General features: G+C 34.2%; 1 long non-coding RNA gene and 1 pseudogene across 1 annotated transcript; one reads left to right on the top strand and one right to left on the bottom strand.

Annotated features, from left to right (window-relative positions):
- On the top strand, positions 1–6,303 carry LOC104820679 (annotated as a pseudogene).
- LOC104820489 lies at positions 3,788–5,514 on the bottom strand. The gene is made up of 2 exons (XR_772931.1): positions 5,273–5,514; positions 3,788–3,983 (listed from the first exon to the last, which is right to left on the bottom strand). It is a non-coding gene; the product is annotated as an uncharacterized LOC104820489 (long non-coding RNA).
- Positions 6,304–8,069: the final 1,766 nt, after the last annotated feature.

Raw genomic sequence — 8,069 nt, 5'->3', positions numbered from 1 at the left:
ATGACGGATGTGGTACAAAGAGATACAAACATATCAGATTATTTTTCTTAGTTTTTTTACAATCGAAAAAAATTCATATATTTTTTTTGGATCACTAAAAAATTCTGTACTTTTACGCTGGCCTCTTCGATTACATTCCTTTCTGTAGATGTGAGTAGCTTTCGAAGCCTGATTTAGTATTTTTTTAGAGTAAAACCCCTAAAAAACCTCCAACTTGCAAAAATATACACGAATAAATCTTCAACTTGAAAAACTGTCATTCAATCCCCGAACTTGTAACTTGTCACTGAATAAAACCTCGAACTTGCAAATTATTGCTCTAATAAACCATTGACCGGTTTGACCACAATTTCAAACGATCGGAAATCCACGTATTGACGGATTGCTGATGTCAATTTTAAAATTAAAATTGATAACGTGTATAAGGTGACATCAGCAATACGTTATTACGTGGATTTCCGATCGTTTAAAATTGTGGTCAAACCGGTCAAAGTTTTATTAGAGCAATAATTTACAAGTTCGAGGTTTTATTCGGTGACAAGTTACAAGTTCGGGGATTGAATGACAGTTTTTCAAGTTGAAGATTTATTCGTGTATATTTTTGCAAGTTGGAGGTTTTTTAGGGGTTTTACCCTTTTTTTATAATCGTATAAAAGTTAATGTATTTTTTGGATCACTTAAAAAATTCAGTGTTTTCTAGATTTTTTTAAGTTTAATGTTTATTTAACAACAAATAAAGTTCAGTATTTTTTTTTCAAAATTAAATAGTTCAATGTTTTTTTTTTGAATTTTTTCCTTATTATTATTATTATGTCATTTTAAAAAGAAAAATATCTCAAAAAATACCTAAACTTCTCAATTTTAACAAAATAAAACCATAATTTTATTTTTTATCAAATAAAACTCCAACTTTATTTTTCAGTTAAAACAAATCCAAACTTTATAATCTTTATCATTTTTAAATCTGAATGATGATGTGGTGTATCGATATTGTACGTGGTAAGTCAATACTTTGATCATATTTGATATATTCTCATCTACATGTCACGATATCGGAACGTCACGTCCGCAATAGGTTTAAAAATGACAAAGATTACAAAGTTTTGATTTATTTTTGACTGAAAAATGAAGTTGAGGTTTTATTTGATAAAAAGTTTAGATTTTATTTTGTGAGAAGTTCATGTATTTGTTTTGGATTTTCTCATTTTTTAACTAACAAAAAATTTGGTCGAAAGACTATTGACCCGCCAAGCTTCACCAACTTTGATAAAACTAAACCCGAGATTCCGATTCCCAAACATTTAATAACATAAATGTTAGAAAACGTTTCATAACAACTCCTTAAAATATTTACAATTTTGAAATTAATTAGGAAAAAAACCCTAAAAATTCCTGAACTTGTAATTTGGAGTAATATTAATTCCTAAACTTGTAGAGGTGCTTAGTAATTCCCAAACTTACAAAATTGAACACGTTAAATCCTGAACTTGTTAAACGGTTCCATAATCGTCCATAGAGTTATTTGTTCAAAAAAACGAGTTGACCGATCTGACGTGGCACGTGACGTGGTGGTAATTTTCTGAGTTGGCTCGCCACGTCACGCGCCACGTCGGATTAGTCAACTCATTTTTTGACCAAATAACGCTATGGACGATTATGGAATCGTCTAATAAGTTCAGGATTTAACGTGTTCAATTTTGCAAGTTTGGGAATTAATAGACACTTCTACAAGTTTAGGAATTAATATTACTCCAAAATACAAATTCAGAAATTTTTAGGATTTTTGTGAATAAAGTATGATTATCTTTTAATTTCTAAATTGAGTATATATATATCGACTTTAGTTATATAATTTTAGGCCCAGATTTTGTTATAATAACATCTATATTTTGTTATAGAGAAAATAATCTAATAATTGTATTTTTCTATCAAATATTCAAAATCTAAATTGATTATTAATTGTTTTAGGAAAAATATATTAAAAAGGATATTTGGAAAAATACATTTAATTTAGAAATATCCTTTTTAATATAATTTTTTCTAAAACAATTCATAATCAATTTAGAAATTAAAAGATAATCATACTTTATTCACAAAAATCCTAAAAATTTCTGAATTTGTATTTTAGAGTAATATTAATTCCTAAACTTGTAGAGGTGCCTATTAATTCTCAAACTTGCAAAATTGAACACGTTAAATCCTGAACTTGTTAAACGGTTCCATAATCGTCCATAGCGTTATTTGGTCAAAAAATGAGTTGACTAATCTAACGTGGCGCATGACGTGGCGAGCCAACTCAGAAAATTACCGCCACGTCACGTGCCATGTCGGATCGGTCAACTCGTTTTTTTGACCAAATAACGCTATGGACGATTATAGAACCGTTTAACAAGTTCAGGATTTAACGTGTTTAATTTGCAAGTTTGAGAATTAATAGGCATCTCTACAAGTTTAGGAATTAATATTACTCCAAATTACAAGTTTAGAAATTTTTAGGGTTTTTTCCCTTTTAAAACAAGAGTTGTCATATTAAGATGCAATTTGAAAATTCTAATTCATGTCATTCATTTACGTCAACTAAATATCATAAACCCCGAGGCGAGGAGCTTGGACAAGCAAAATCTGCTCTCTTTGTCTAGAAAATTGATTCTTCTTCTGTAAAAACTGTCTCCGAATGCTTTGTGAAGCTCGAATCGATGCCCGAAGAATCGAAACGACCGTATTACTTGTTGTCGCATTTCGACCTCGCGATGATCTCGCAACATTATATCCAAAAGGGTCACTTGTTTCAAAACCAAACGAGGCATACAACGAAGCAGAGTTCATGAACACTTTTCTTCAGAAGCTTAGAGACTCTCTTTCCATTGCTCTTGTCCATTTCTATCCTCTCGTCGGCTGTCTCGTGACCTTGAAGTCGGAAAATCCGAAGCGGTATTCGATTTTCGTGATTGTAACAGCAGCCCGAGTGCTAGATTCATCCACCGACACGGGTTTGTCTGTTTCTGACATTCTTGGATCAAAGTATCTTCCTTTGGTCATTCAGTCTTTCTTTGATCATCACAAAGCTGTCAATCACGATGGTCATGAGCAGAGTCTTTTATCGGTCAAGGTAATCAAGATTCGATGCATTCGATGCATTATGTGTTGTATACTAATCTTAAACTTATACTTTGTGTTGTTTATTACGTATTTTGATTGATAAAAAGGTGTAGAAGACGTCCATTTTGGTATGAAAAGATCAAACGTTTTCGGCAAAGCGACATATTAGAACTTGAAATCTGATTCTTGAAGAATGAGAGACAAAGAGATTGATTAGATTCCATGCTTATGCTCACTGTTTCGCTTGAACATGTGACGGAATTGGCGGATGGAATATTCGTTGGATTGTCTATGAATCACGTAATGGGCGATGGTAGCTCGTTCTGGAATTTTTTCAACTCGTGGTCTGAGATATTCAGAGCGCAAGAAAGCGATAAGAACGACGGTTTTTATATCACAAATCCTCCGATATTAAAACGTTGGTTCCCAGGTGGGCACAACCCTATTCTTGATCTCCCATTCAGTCATCCGGATGAATTCATCAAAAGATTCGAATCTCCGGTTCTCGAGGAAAGAATGTTCCATTTCTCATCGGAAACGATTAGGAAACTCAAATCACAGAAAAACCAAGAATGTGGAGCAATGACAATTTCATCCTTCCAATCTTTGACTGCCCTTGTGTGTGTGACACCCGTAACTTGTATCCTGTGAATACAAGTGCGCCACATGGACATTCCATTAAAACCCATAAAACCAAAACACGGGAATATCTTATATCACACTTTTAAAGAGTTCGCAGCGGAAAATACATAGTTTAATATAAAATCAAACACATGTTTGAAATAGTAAAATATCACATCGAAATCCTGGGATATGATCCTTTATTTTTACACACACCAAATCCAAACACCGTACGTGATGCTGCTACTCGTGCTCCTCAGGATCTGAAAAATATCAACAATGGAGGATTGAGCACATACGCTCAATGAGTAATCAGGGTGGACCCCGGATATTACTTTCTCATAGAGAAACGGTATCAATTACTGTCTCTATACCTATCATACATTCCACATATTATATATACACATATATACGCATCTCGATAATCACACACAACGCAATCACAAACAAGTCCATATGACATCACATCATAGGACGGAATCATCCCATCATCATCGACGCGACAGTGCTGACCCCATTGTCAACTCACACTGTACATGTGACTACTACTCATTGACCCGATACTGACCATCACAACCATCTGTATCATCTGGTCTGATCATCGTAATGACCTGATGCTGGCTATATTAGCCATCTGCATCATCTGGTCCCCATATCGTAATGACTTGATACTGGCTATCTCGACCATCTGTATCATCTGGTCCAATCATCTTCGTGACTCGGTACTAGCCATCGCAACGATCTGCACCGTCTGGTCCCACATTCACAATCATGTCTAATTCGTACTACACCACAACTCATTCATAGGCTGTACGCATAGACTACACACACATAACATCATCGTACCAATTCCCTAATTACAATTACACGTGTAACGATGTCTGGTCCCAACCGACCCATTGATTAATGCCATGCAATCTGCCCGCATACAAATGGTCTCTCGATGGTTAAATCACACCGCTCACCACGTCTTTATTTCCATTTATTCTAATTTTTCGATAATTACCATTCATTCTGACTAATTTTTATCGTAGCAGTAAATTTCCGTTTTTACCGTTCGACCGTGAATTCCAAAACGGTTTTTTTCGTCCTTTCTTTCCATTTATTAAAGCTTTTTAGGTAATTATTATCCATTTTATCTGTTTTAACATTAATGGTTAATTTCTATTTTTTTACCATTTTGTTGAAAATTCTAAATCGGTATTTTCTGTCAAATTTCTTTATTTTTTCTTGTTATTTTCTATATTTTTCTGGGTATTATTTACCCATATAATATTTCTATTTAATCCATAATATTTTATTTTTATATATTTATTTATTTATTTATTATTATTATTTTGTTTTTATATTCTGATTTTTTTTAAACTGACGATCGTTTGATCGACTATCGCCGCAATCGTCGCTTGTCTTCTTCGTTTTTGAACTCGAACAACTCTGATTTTTATCCAAACTCTACCAAACTCCCTACCCAGGTATATTAAGTATAGATACACTAATCGATACCGTTAAAACCATGAAAAACGGAATTCCCGAAGAACCCCTATTTCCTCACCTTCGGACCCTTCATTTTCGGTCGTTTTCGGTGAGCTTTTCTCTGCGTGTCTGTCGTCCGTGTTCCGCACGTGAGTCCTCTTCGCGTCTGTGTTACCGACGGTGCATACGGACGCTCGGTGTCTCCGGTATATCTTCCTATGTCTCTCTCACTCTCTCTGATTCTCTCCCTCTGTCTCTTCCTCTATACGCGTAGTTTTCTTTTTTTTTTCTTTTGCAGCTTCACCCACCGAGGCGTATTTTTAAAGGAGAGAACGAATTGATATGATTGACAGAATAAACGTGGTTGTCGGTTGAGTGGAGAACGAAAACGACTTGATGCTACCGAAGTTCTGTCATGTTGTAATCATTCTTCTCCTTTACACGATCGGTCGATCGTGATGACATGATCGATCGATCATGCATTTTTTTTTAAAATTATACATTTTTTTTTTCAAATTGGGGTTGTTACAATGTGGAGATCTATAACGAGGGCACGAAGGTTACCCCCGACCAAGAAACAAGCTGCATACTCGCAGCAAACAATAGATCAAGAATGGAGCCACCCTTGCCCGAGAACTATTTTGGAACTGCCTTTTCGCTTTAAGAACTGAATCAAGAGCCGGCGATCTGTTAGACAACGGCCTCGGATGGGTTGCATTGAAGGTACATCACGCGGTAACTGAACACACGAGCGATAAGATTGCTGGAAACATTGATCATTGGTTGGAATCTCCATATGTTTATCAGATAGAGCAGACTTTTGATTCTTTTAGTATTATGATGGGAAGCTCACCGAGGTTCGAAAAGTACAGATGCGAGTTCGGGATGGGAAAGGCGGTGACACTTCGCGGCGGGTACGCTCATAAATTCGACGGGGGAGTGTGGGCTTATCCGGGAAGAGAAGGGGGCAGGAGCATAGATTTGGAAGTGTGTCTTGTTCCGGAGTTTATGGAAGCTTTGGAATCAGATCAAGGGTTCATGTCTCTTGTCTCTTCTCAAGTCATGTCGTCTTATTTTAATACCTACACTTTTGAATTTTTTTTCAAATAAATACAAATTTCAAATATTTTTCAAATAAAAATAGATGATGTCATTAATAGATTTTGGGTTTATTTGAGAGTCTTTTAGAAGTCTAGGTATTTATATAAGATTTTAGAAAAGCTAAGGTATTTATGTAAAAATTTTATAATTAAGGTATTTATGTGAGATTTTTTGTAAAAGTTTGGATATTTATATGTGATTTTAATATATATATATATATTAATAAAAATATAATTAGAAATTAAAGTTGTCTGAATTTTCAAGAAGGAACAGAGGAACAGAGGAGATTGAAATAAAAATGATGATAGGAGCCTAAGCACAATGCGTTGCGAAGCGGAGAGAGAAGAGGTCATTTAAGAGGAAGTGACTCCTCGAGTCCCACATCGACAAATGGAAGAGGGGTAGAAGAAGGAAGCATGAAATAAAAGGGAAGAGACGTAGTTGAAGCAAAGCATACCTTTCTCGGCCTTTTGGCTAAGATCAAGTGTAGTATCTGTTCTTATCAGTTTAATATCTGATACGTGGATCATTGGTCCACAACGATATTAACTCTATTTTTTATGGGGGTGGTCTCATTTCGGTAGCTTGCTGTCGGGGTTCACACGCGTCGCCCATGCGTTGCACTACAGCAAGGACATGGCGCACCCTGCCCAAATTATTTAATTCAAAAAATTCTAGATCCTCAACGTATTTTGTATAAAGCTAATTCAATACTTTGTTTGGCCTTTTTATATAACTGTGCATGGCCCAATATTTTGCAGTTGGTCCTTTAATGAAATTGGGCTTGGCCCAATCTTTTGTTGCGGTGGCGATGAGTTGGAAACTATTTCCAAAGCCCATCTTAGGCCCCGGCGTTTTGGAATTTCCACGAGGGTGATTCCGTACATAAAATCCAGGCCGGTGTAATAGGGTGTGCAAGTGGTGCCATGGCATAGGACCGAAAATTGGGCCTCATTTTTTCAAAAAAAATTATTTTTAAAATTTAATAATTATATGGGTTTTAAATAAAAAGATAAAATTCATTATAAAAAAATATAAAAAAAGTTAAAATCTGATTAAATTACGGTAGATTTATTTTATTTTATAGTAATCTTAAATTTTTTGAAAAATTTGAAACAAAATAAAAATATAATTTGATAACAAATATAAATAATTTTTAATCAATATATATTTTAGAAAAACATTAAACAAATTAGTATATAAGAATATTTCAATCAAAAAAATTATAAACAAAGTTAATTTCGTGGTAAAATCACGAGTACTATTTCTACATTTGTTGTCCAAAGACACGCTCAGGGCTTTTCCCGAATAGAATGGACACGTGGACAAGTGTTTTGATTTACTCATCATTGTCATCAAAACAAATAAACCAATTCAATATTATACTTCGTGAGAAAGAAGTCGTTATCGACCTTTTATACGTGAGCTTTAACTTATCGGATGAGTCCATGTGACAACGATATGAATTTGAAATTGGGTTCAAATGTACCCTATATAGTCCATATATATAGCAGAATAATTAGGGAGATTCACATATTAAATACTGAACTTTAACCAAATTTCCAAATTAAATATTTAACTATCTCACTTCCAAATTAAATACTCAACTATATTGAAATTCACAAATAAAAACTAAACTTTGCAAATTTTAACATATACCTAAAGGATAATCCAAAACAAAACCCTTTACTTTTTTTTCATCACAATTTAAACCTTATACTTTTTTTATCCAAAAAAACCCTAAACTTTTCAAAATTTTAAAAATGATACACATT

This window comes from Tarenaya hassleriana, unplaced genomic scaffold (assembly GCF_000463585.1).
Source record: "Tarenaya hassleriana unplaced genomic scaffold, ASM46358v1 Cleome31, whole genome shotgun sequence".
NCBI classification, from domain to species: Eukaryota; Viridiplantae; Streptophyta; class Magnoliopsida; order Brassicales; family Cleomaceae; genus Tarenaya; species Tarenaya hassleriana.
Note: the sequence above shows the minus strand (reverse complement) of the source record. Positions and strands in the feature narration are given on the sequence as shown.